The following is a 12,095-nucleotide window of genomic DNA, read 5'->3' as shown; positions in this document are numbered from 1 at the left end:
TAAGAGAGATATTGAGGAAGAAGAATCAAGAAAGTGGTGTTTATTTGGATGAGTGGAGGATGGAAAGGGAAGAATCTATTATGTCTCTAAAGTTGGGTGACTGGATGAGTGGTTCCCAAACAGGAAAAAACAGAGGAGGAGCAGGTCTGATGAGCAGAAAGGAATCTTGAATACGGGACCTTTTAAGTGCCATTCCAATAGAGATGTTTACCGTGCTGTTTTAGACACTCAGATGCATGTAAACACATACATAAGTGAGAACTTTGTCAGAAACATAGATGTGGGTGTCATCAAAGCAATAGTGGATAAGACTGCCCAGGGAGAATGTTTCAAGGGAAAAGAGATCCAGAGATAGAACCCTGAGAAATATTGACATTGAGGGGAAAAGGAAACTTGAAAGGAGACCCTGGTAGGACAGAGGTAGGTAGAAAATAAAGCAGAGCAGTATCACAGGGATCTGGAGGAAAGCACGGCTTAAGAAGGGGGCACGGTGAAATGTGCAAATGAAAGGCACAAAAGAGATGATTAAGACTTTATTCTTTATTATTTATTTATTTATTTGAGAGAGAGAGAGAGAACACAAGTGGGGAGGAGAGTCAGAGGGAGAGGGAGAAGTAGACTCCTTGCTGAGCAGACAGCCCAATGCGGGGCTTGATCCCATCCTGGGATCACGACCTGAGCTGAAGGCAGACGCTTAACCAACTGAGACACCCAGGTGCCCCAAGATTAAAAGTTTAAATAGAGAGCACTGGACTTTAGCAAGAGAAGACTCCCCTTGGACAAGTGGCCACGAGATTCAGACCATTCTTAAAAGTTTGATTATGAAGGAAAGGAAAAGGTCAATTCTGGGAGGGGGTGGGGTGCTGTAGGTGTAGGTGCTGTAGGCAGGTTTTTTGTTTGTTTTGTTTTCAAGACAGGAGAAACTTGACCATGCTTATATGCTGAAGAGAAAGAGCACGTGGCTGAAAATGTGGGAGGAGATAGATAATGGTATCAGGTCCTGGAAGAGGAAGGAAGTTATGGAATTTGATTTAAAAATAGGTATATATATATGGGTGTGTGTGTATATATATATTTATATATCAGTAAGACTGTGTAAGATAAAAATCAATTCTCTCTGGATGGGACTTTTCATATAATAACATAGAATATACCTAATATTTTAAGTGGAGGTACTATTAATAGCCACATAGTATAACCCAAACTTAAATGATGACTTTAACATTTTATCTTGAAAAGGGATTTTTCCAAAATGCTTTACTTTGCCTTCTTAAACAAAATGTTCTGAACCTAATTTGACCTTTGCTTAATGATTCACTTTGAACATCAGTCATTGTCCAATGCTCTAATACCGCCAGGCCCTCAGGAACATTTGAGGTCCTCGGGGCTGTTAGCCCAATACTAAATGGCTCCAGACAGCTGTGAATTTAGAGCTGTTCTGTCTTCCCCTGTCATTTGTCACTTCTCTGCAGTTGTCAATGTGTCCTGACTCCCTGCTTTTCATGTGTTGCCTTCTCTTTGTAGCCGAGATCAGCTCCAGCCATCCCCAAAGTGCAGACACAGACCTGGGCCAACTTGTTCAGCCTCTCAGGTGCCTTCATGCAGAGCCCTGGTCCGAAGGAACTGGGCCTTCCTGCCTTGGGGTCCCCACCCGTTCTTCAGGTGGGAGCTGAGGAAGCTGCCAATCTGACTTCTTGGGTATAGAGACACAATGGGCAAGCCCTACAGCTTGGTGGAGCCTCCCTGTGGTCGCCAGGCACTCTTCTTTCTCCTGGAGGTGTATAGACCTGAGTCCTCAGGAGGCTCTCATTAAACCCTCATCTGCATATGGTCCTGAGCTATCGGGCACTGCTGTAAATGAGTCATGAAACCTGACTAGTGTCTTACTTCTGTTTTTGTTTTCCTGTCAATGGGGCCAAATTATTTTGTCCCTGGTAAAAGTGGCTAGGTTTTTACAGCTTCCTTTCCTGCTCTCTAGGAACTAACCCCAGACAGATTAGCCCACAGTCAGAAGCTTTGTCTAACACCCCTGGTGGGAGGTATACGTCTTTCTTTGGCGTACCTGCACACACGTGCACACAGAGGCAGAGGTGGGTGATAACTGGGTCTGTACACTGACATCCATATTAACTGCAGGATGGTTTCCCTCTACTTTCTCTGGCTGCTTCCTCGTTCCCGAGGTCTCCCATAGACAAGAAGGAACTGGCACTGAGGAGTCCAGAATTATGAAGGAAACCACAATGTCACTCCAAAATATGCCATTTTGGCAGAGGATTATTTCGAGCTAAAGGCACTTGAAAAACAGCCAGCTCAAGAAGGGTGCTCTGACCTTCCCTTTTCTTCCTAAAAGCAGGAGATGAAACTCCCATGTGAAAGATGTCTTCTCTGTACCTGGAGGAAAAAAACATTCTTATCACCAGAATCGGGTAGTTGAAGCTGAGACAATTCTGTACAAACAGACCCTGTTAAAATGACTCTTTTCTTTCCTTTAGCTCCCCCGTATTTTTAGTAACTTTTCCACAGTTGTCTCTAATGACCAACCTAGTATAAAAGCATTTAGGTTTTGCCACCATTTTGGGTCTTCATTTCCTTACAAAGGCTCCCATGTCACATAAAACTTACATTAAATAAAACGTGTATGATTTTCTCCTGTTAAATAGTTTTATGTCAGTTTAATTCTTAGACCCAGCTGGAGACTCTAGGAAGGTAGAGGTAAAGTTCTCCCTGTCTTCCAATTACCTCTGGAAAATGATAGCTTTGCCTCGGGAGGAAGGGGTCAGATTTTTCTGTTGTCCTCTCCTTTAAAATGTCTAGTAAACCTCTAGATGCAGAGGCTTGTATAATTGTCCATCAGGCACACACATACAGGTAGGATCACATTTTCAGAGGCCCGTGTGATGTAGTCAAGGCTGTTGTCAGCAAGCCCCAGTGGGTTTCTTAGCAGTTGGTTGCCATTAAATTATCAATGGCAAGTGTTGCCATCCAACATTTATATGGCGAGACCCTGCCTATTAAGTGTGCAATGATCATTGAGTCGCCAATAAGGAGATCCTGGAGGCTGTACAAGTGAAAATAGTTTTCTGTTTCTCTCTCCCTAAAGCAATTTTTTCCCTTGGGTGTTATGTAATGAGCTCTGTAGGAGCAGCTGGTTATGGTGGTAAAATCTACCTCCAAGTAGGAAAGTAAAAAATTTCAATCGATAAGAACCAGTTACATTTGATTAAAAAAATACCATTTTTTGTGTAAACAAATATGTGTATATATAGACACATAGAAAAATCATTTGAAAAAATGTACTTAAGAGTATTAACAGTAGTTTTGTATGGGTGATGACGGAAGTACTTTGAAAAGTATTCACTGGCTCTTTAAGGTATAATTTACATATACTCATTCAAGATACATACAATACACAGTTACTTTAAGCATACAACTTGAATTTTGACAATGTATACACATTTGTAATCGCCATCACAATCAAGACAAAACATGTGCATCTCCCCCCTGGAAGTTTCTTCATGCCTCTTCTAATCAATGCCACCTCCCCCAACCTCCAGCCCCAGGCAATCTCTGATCTGCTCTTTTGCAGTACTTTGTACTTTCTTCCTTTTGTTTATCTGTGTATTGTAATATTCTTCAATGAACATGTATCTTTTTTTAATAAGAAAAAAAGTTTTAAAACTAAAAAAAATTTAAAACTACTATAAAAATTAGGAAAGCAATGCAAAAAAATGTATCTATAAGATGAAGTAATTTCAAAATTAATTGATGTATTTCTCCCTGGGTGAATTTCCATTTCCTGCTTTGCTCCCTGACTCTAAAGGACCTCCCCCCATTCCCCCCACCTACCCACACTCTCCCAAATCAGCAGCTCACCACCCCCTCATGAATCCATAGCCTCTAGGGGTTATGACAATCTTCTCATCCAAAATGGAAAATGGTGAGACAGCCCCCTTTTTTCAGAAGGTTGTACATATGTGACATTGAGAGCAATTTATTGTTTAGGATAATTCTTTAAATTACTCCTTTTCCTTCACTTCTGTTTGAAATACCTTCCAGTCGTAGAGTGATAATTAAACACAGCAGAAGCTTCACACAGTCCAAACATATTAAAAAAGATTGCCTTCCTTGGATGTCTCTCCTGCCAAACCACTGGAAACATTCTGAGACTACAGGAAATGAAGAAAAACGGTGGTGAATGAACTAGACAGGATCTTGGGATTAGGTATGGTGCAGACCTAGGAAGCTGGTGGCTTCCCTGTCTACAAATGTGATGAAGGAGATCCTAGACTAGATATCGGGTACACAGAGTGCTTCCATGGAAGCCAAAACAGATGATCAAATATTGATTGAACACCTGCCTGCCTAATATCCAGATACAAAGTCTTCCTTTGTACGAAAGTACCATGTACACTTCAGATGATGTAGTCTAGAAACCCTGATGAGAACATACAGTTTTATTTAGCTAACATGGCCCTAAGGGAGTAGGGACGGATGCAATGTACATTGCTTGCTTACCTTGCATAAGAACGTCACATATGCTACTTTTCTTAATTTTCTCCAACTCACAGATGAGGAAATCGAGGCTTTGAGGGGTTAAGTAAATCACCATGCATGGAAAGTGGCAGAACTGGAATTTAAATCTCCAAAGTCCTGCTCTCCTGAAGCGCCTCCTTGCTGTTTGCTCTGCAAATAATGGTGGCAACACCCTTTAGTTGGCTTGTTAATGTTGCACTGAAAACATTTGTGAAGAATTTTCCTGGATGTTTGGAAGGTTGATGGCTTTACTTCCTCTTCTCTGAGAGCATTTCTTTCTTCCATTCATTTCTTCCTGATTCCTTAAGTGTGAGATAAAGTAAAAAAAAAAAAAGACTGGCTTTTATTTGTCTTTTTGTTACTGAGAAAACACTATCACCATGGAGAAAGGGAACAATTAAAATAAAGGGCATTCTGTGTTCCTTTATTTATGCGAACCTGTGAGACTGATTTCTTCATGGAATTGAGTAGTTGGTCGAATGCACTGCAGATGGAGCCTTTGCTTTTCCCTTAACCTCTCAATTAGTAAGATTGATTAATATCGTTAATATTTGTTGTTGTTCTGACAGTTTAAAATGGAAAATGGGGAAATTCTGTATGTGCTAGGTACTAAGTGTTTTACCTAGATTATCTTATTCCTCTCATTAACGTTCTTGTTCTCAGTTTGGAAAGTGGCTTAGAGAGGTTAAATAATTTGTTCAAGGTCACACTGCTGGTAATTGCTCAAGATCGGCAGAACCGGGTTTCAAACCCAGGCTGTGTGATTCCAGAGCTGTTACACTGTGCCATGCTCCTTTCCAAATTCAACTGGGCTCTCAAGGGGTAGCATACTGAATTCATTTAAATAATACTACTATAGTTAACATTTCCTTCAAAGAGCTTTGGAAAACATTGGGGGAAAAAAAAACAAAAATCAAGCAATATTAGAAATAAATGAGTCAAGTGCAAAGAGAAGAAAGAGAGGCCAGTTGACAAGGAAGAGGCATGAAATGGGGTTAGGGCCAGCAGGGATCTTGATCTCTAACCATCATTGCTTGAGGCAAGGAGTTGTGGTGATGCTTCAAAGGGGATTCAGCTGAGAGTGATGAGGCATTTTAATTGTTTGGCTGGTGTGTGGCTTCTGAAAGTCTTTTGTAAAGAGAAGAGTCACAAAGGGTGGGAAGAATGATATTAAGGGATGGGCTTTTAAAGTGATTATTTGGAAAGAAATACATTCGTTTGAATGTCTAAGTGCTGGCAAGATGGATAAGAAATCATTTTAATCCCTTTATGGTGCTGTCTCAGATGGGTCTGGTCACATAAGGTTATAACTGGTCTGGATGGAGCATGATTCTAATAAGGTCACAGCATATAGTCTTAGAGGCTGTCTGTTTGTAATAGAGGATATCTTTTCCACTTGACCATGATCAGTGAGCCACCTGCAGGATACTGGTGACAAAGGAATCTGCGCGAGAGAGTATGAGCAAATCCATGACCATCCTTACACAAAGGCTTGTATTTACTTTGCCAGTGTTCAGTGATGGGATCCTTTATGGTACATAAGCAAATATTTATTGAGTACTTAGTATATGTTGGGTTCTCATTTGGAAATACCTATAGTTATTATTAATTTAGAAGTGAAATCCTGACAGCTTTTTTTTTTCTTTTTAAAATATCTCTCACATTCATCTTTTCCTGGTTTCACTTGTTACTGTCTTAGGTCAGGACCTCTTACCTCCCATCAGGATTATTGTGAGAGCCACCTAAAATGGAATAGAATAGAAATAAATTGTTTTAGGGTGGAAGGGACATCATTTAGTCTAAATCAGTTTCAAGGTTCAGACCTTACCAGAGACTAACTTCCCTTAAATCATTGTCTTTATATGATGGTTACCTACCTTCTCAAGAATTCTCAGGTTTTTCCCCTTGAGTTCAACTCCTAGCCTGGCTATAAGGTCCCACCTTGCATTGTGGCCCTACTGTACGTGTCCAGTCTCATTTTTTTGTCAAGTTCCTAAAGTACATCCTCTCCTTTAGTCAAGCCTAACTCCTTGTGGTTCTCTCCTCAGGTCTGTGTCTGAGACTTTGCTCATGCTATTCCTTCCTCCCAGAATATCTTTCTTTCCATTCCAACTGTCTAAATTTCACCTGTCCTTGAAGAGCCCTTGATGTCTACCTCTTCAATGAAATCTTCTTGACTGTTCCAGTCTTCATTAATTACCCGTCTCTGAACCAATAGTGAAATTATCATGCATCCCACAATTTAGTGCTTAATTATAAAATTTCAGGATTGAAAATGACATTAAGATCATTCAGTTCTACCTCTCAATCTATGTGTGACTCCCCTCTACCACAGCCTTCCCAACAAGCTTTCGCCCTTCACTCAAACACATATCTGGCGGATCTTGCCATCTACACATTCATTCATTCAACTCATATTTCCTGAGCACTCAGTATTCCAGGCAGGGAACAAGGGACTGGGGATTTGACAGTGAACAGGATGCAAAAATCTACTTTCCGTCATGAAGATAATGTCATATAGTGAGAAATACTAAAATAAAATAAATAAAAGGGTGTTGCATTAGAGAGTGCCTAGAGATGCTAACTTAGGGTGACCAGAAGAGACCTTTTAGAAGAAATTACTTTAATGCTGATGGCCTTACTGATGAGAAGAGGCTAGCCATGTATACTTCTGAGAGAAAAGTTTTTCGGACAGCGGGAACAGCAAGTGCATGCCTTGGGAAGTGGGGGTGAGTTTGGAGAGTTTGAGGAGTAGGAAGAATGGCAGTAGGTGAAGTGTAGTGAGTGGGTGGGAGAAAGGTGAGAGAGTGGCTGGAGAGTGAGCCCGGGTTATAGCCTGTAGAGCTCATAGGTCATAGCAAGAGGTTTGGGCAACACAGCTTGTATTTAAATTGAGCGGAATGTGGCTCACTCTATTTTCTATTCCTTTATCCTGGCTCTGCCTCTAGATGTTATATAGAACAAATGTAGACCAATCTCCACAGAATAGTCTTTTATATATTTGAAGATATTTATCCTGTCCCCAGTGAGCCCTTTTAGAGATAGACATTTCCATTTCTTTCCACTGTTCCTTCTACTGTCTCAGGATCCATACTTTTCTGGCCAATTTCTTCTACTTGTCCTCCAATCTGTATTCCTCATAACAGTGATTATCTAGGTCACCAACACAGGATAGAGTATGTCTATTTCCTTACTCTTTCTAATATGTCCTATTCATACATCTCAAGATTGTATTAGCTTTTTCTTTTTATTTTTTCAGCCATTTGCACTGTCTAGTCATGTTGACTTTTTGCCTAAACCCCTGGATCATTTTCTATATCATTCGCTACTAAATTGTACTTCCCCTCAACCCACACCTCTGTGATGGCCATTGTGCAGGGTTTTTTTTATTCAAGGGCAGAGTCTTACATTTATCATTAGTATATTTAGTATTACTTGATTTAACCCATTACACCAGCCTTTTAAGTTCCCTTGGGATGAAATTTCATCATCTGCTGGATCTGCTATTCCTCTTACCTGCTTGTCATATACAAATTCAATAAATGTGTTTTGTGAATACTCACGGAAGTCATCTAAAATGTTTATGGAACAGGGCTAAGGCCAGACTTAAGTATAAGATTTATAAGGGCAGAAACTGTCTGTTTTGTTCATTGTTGTTCCTTTTGCTCACCATAGAGTTCAGTACAGAGTATGTTTGATGGATTAAATTGGAAAAAGTGCTTGGGTATGACCCCAAGAGCTTCCTTTCAAACTGACAAAAACCCACTCTTTGAGTAATGCATAAATTCACTGGACTGTACTCAACATTCACCCAATGTTGTTGTCTTGACCATAAGGATATCAAGAGCAACATTTGTTTGTTGCTGCCTAAGGATACTATATCTCTTACAACCTCATGATCCACTGGTCTTATAACTCTTATCAAAAAGGGAAATGAGGTAGTCAGAGATGCCTGACTCATAGAGAACCTAGTTCATTCTTGCACCTGCAGATTGTCTAGTTGATTGTTTGGTAAGTGCTTAAAAATCTGGCCCTTTTAAGAGCCACGCAGAAACACCCTGGGGATTACATTTAAGAACACACCTACCATTCAATTTTATAAATGAAAGTGACATTTACCTCTCTTCTGTGTTTATTTAGTGATCTCTGGTCTTTCAGTAGTTTTCACTGTCATTTATTGAGCCTGGAAACATGAATTCACAGTGGGGCGCTGCATGCTCTCTGAAGATTGCTTTGCAGAGGCCTTGATTTAGTTATTCCTGATCATTTTTTCCTACCTTTTTAGTTTAAATGCCATTTATCTTTACTGAAAAGATGGAAGTAAAAGAGACAAAAGTTGCTTTGTTTTTTTATGGGTTTTTTTTTTTGACATGCACAAACTCCTATTAATTCCAATGTAATCCTGATTGAATATAAGTATAAAATATTTTTTGTTAACCTGAGCATTTTTTGCAACAAGTTTCATGTTACAGTTTCACATAATTCTGTACACAGATTGGTGACGTTCTTATATTCTTTGTTCAATGGGCTTTTTCTCACATGCTTTGCAAGTTATAGAAGAGCCTGTGAGAAAGCAGGATGTGTATTTACATTGCTTTCTCCTTTTCTTCCTCATGGAGAAATCATATAGTCAGAATTTCTTTTTGATCTTAAACTCTTGAGCTGTATTCTCTTTAAGAATCTTCTGCTATGGAATCATATTGTTTTCCGTACCTCAATCTCAGACTTTCTAAACTTGAACTACATTCAACTTTTCTTTTTCTGATGATCATCCAGGGACACTTTTTTCCTGGGGCACCATTTCTTTCATTTCACCAATGAACTCCTTGTTTGCAAATCTTAGGTTCAGAGTTGAAATTCCTCTGGTCATTTCATCAACTCTTTGGGAAATGCAATAGTGTATTTAGCCACAAATTAATCAAAAATTATTTTAACTGAATGAGACACTTAGTAGATGTCCACATATTTGAAGCTATCTCATTACTCTTTTTTATTCTTTCCCACCAGATCCTTCCTATTTATTCCCTTGAAAGTACATTCACCATGCCATGCTACAATCTCTAGCGTACTTCCTTTATGACCCATATTCTGTGTTAGTATGTAAAACATCTGAGATTGTGGGTCTGTGAGAATTGTGCATGACCCGTCTCTCAGTTATTTTTTTATTATTTTATTTATTTTTTTAAAAGATTTTATTTGTAACTGATCTCTACACCCCACGTGGGGCTCGAACTTACAACTCCGAGATAAAGAGTTGCATGTTGACCAACTGAGCCAGCCAGGGGTCCCCCTCAGTTATTATCTTAATTGAAATGATTTGGCACTACCCTTGCACTGTCATTCTTGTTTCTACATAACTTAAATGAGAATTGTTTGCCTACAAGAAATAGGTACCTACTCAAACCAACTGAAACTAAAAATGGGATACTTAATGAAAGAATATAGTGGTATGTCATAGCATATGTGACTAGGAAAAACAGCTGGGCTTCACAGGAACTCATCTGAGAACTGGACATTTGGAATTGATATTACTCTGTTCTCCTTTGAACTCGGGGTGCATCTGCATCATTCTCCAGCTTCTGCAGCCCACCATTCTCTGCTTCAGCAAGCACAAGGCAGGCGATGGTGATCTTATCTCCAGTGGACATAACCCTCCAGATCAAGTGCTCAAGCACCAAGACTCAGTTGTGGTACCCCTACCTCAACTATTTTCTGAATGGTATTGCCTTGGAATGCAAGGCAAGATCACATGACCCTTTATTAGACACGAGTCTTTAATTCCAGTATTTTAAACCATTCATTGATATCTCCCATATCCTTCTCTTCCTCCCAAAAGGAATCAATGAAAACATCCCCTATAACCTCAAAAGTTTCAGTTTCCTTCCAATGATGTTATTATCCTAAAGATACTCCCCAGTGTCCCTATAGGAATCAGCTTGATTGGGTAATGGGCTTGGGTATATTTGCTTGAGAAAGATAGCAATACTAATTTCTTTGGTCTGCTGTGGCTACTCCTAAGCTCCATCACAGGGAACTACAATACCAAGGTATATTCCTTCCTCTCAAGATCAGATTTGATATCCTTGAACTCCCAGGGCTGTTCAATTCCTTTCCAGCATTTTTTCTGTCCTCAAGGAGGGTCTAGGCACTGCCCTTCTCCCCTTCACTGGGAAGCACATCCTCAATGTGCATTGCCAGTAGGCCAACATCTTCTTTTTCTTCTCTCTGTCACATTCTTGTACTCTTTATTCTATGGATTCTGATTTTGATTCTACTCTTGTTCAAATTCTTCTGTTGAGCTTGAGATAAAACCATTTTTCTAGAAGGTCTGGCTTTACCTTTGGGGGGAAGCTCATACCTACTGTGTGTATTTTTAGCCCAATAAAATTTTTTCTTCAATTGACCTTTGCTTTCTCTTTTTCCTTTTCATTCATTCCTATTTGTGCTATTGGATCAAGTTCTGACTCTTCACCTTTAAAGTCAGGGTCTTGTACTTTTTAGTTTTTCTTTTAATCCTATTTTATTGGAATTATTTTTGCTCAGATGCTCTCTGTGAAGATCAAACCTCTTCATACATTCAAGCATGTAAGTTAGCTAGCTAGTGTTCAATATCCCCTTAGCTTATCTTTGCTTCTGACAGGAAGACAAATTCAACTTTTTCTCTGCTTTTCATTGAACAGGTGCCATTATGTCCCATGAGTTTTGGTTGGCATTAAGACATCATATATATGTTATCCTATTTTGCATCATTTTCTTTTATTGTCTCTTGGAAAAGAAGTAAAGAACATAGCCTTGGAGGTCAAATAGACCTCTATAATATTGGGCAAGTTACTGAAGCTTTGTAAGCTTCAGTTTCCTTGTCAGTAAAATGGGGATATAATAACTCCCACTGCATAGTATTATTATGAAGATCAAATATGAAAATATGGGTTGACTGTTAACTACATAGTAAATGCTCAATAAGTGCTGGCTTTAGTTATTGTTGTGATTACTCTTGTTAGATTGTAATTTTCTTGAAATTGGGAACCATATTTCAAATTTTATTAAGCAACTAGTACTTAATGCAAATTTATTTATTATTTAATAATAAATTAATATTAATAAATAAATAATAAATTTATTATTATTTACTGTTTATTTATATCATAGTTATATTTAGTGATTAGAACTCCCAAAATGAAACACACTGGAATGAAGATTGTTAGATTTGATTATGGTTTCTTTATGTTACTCTTCTTTATTTACCCCCAAGTTGGTGGGTTGTTTTACTTCTTTCTCCTAATCTGACTTAAATTTTTTTTTGAAAAATATTACGCATTTCTAAACTTTCTTCTGTCTTTTCTAATTTGGTAGGGGGATTCATATTCAAATTCCACCAGTATTTTTAAGTGTCAACTCTGGCAGGCTCTGCGCTAGGTGCTTAAACACATCTAGACATTATTTCCATTTCATAGATGAGAAAACCAAAGCTCAGAGAGTTCAAGTGAATGGCCTAAGATTGTAAGATTAGTATGGAGCAGCTGCAAGAATAACAAATAAGACTTAACCATAAACCAGTGAAA

The 12,095-nt window shown here is 38.9% G+C and overlaps 1 protein-coding gene across 1 annotated transcript in view; it reads left to right on the top strand.

Annotated features, from left to right (window-relative positions):
* LOC102731882 (uricase) overlaps positions 1 to 12,095 on the top strand; it is a 78,432-nt gene that overhangs the window by 19,874 nt on the left and 46,463 nt on the right. The window lies entirely within an intron of this gene.

This window comes from Leptonychotes weddellii, chromosome 4 (assembly GCF_054177405.1).
Source record: "Leptonychotes weddellii isolate Sample4059 chromosome 4, ASM5417740v2, whole genome shotgun sequence".
Classification (NCBI taxonomy): Eukaryota; Metazoa; Chordata; class Mammalia; order Carnivora; family Phocidae; genus Leptonychotes; species Leptonychotes weddellii.
Note: the sequence above shows the minus strand (reverse complement) of the source record. Positions and strands in the feature narration are given on the sequence as shown.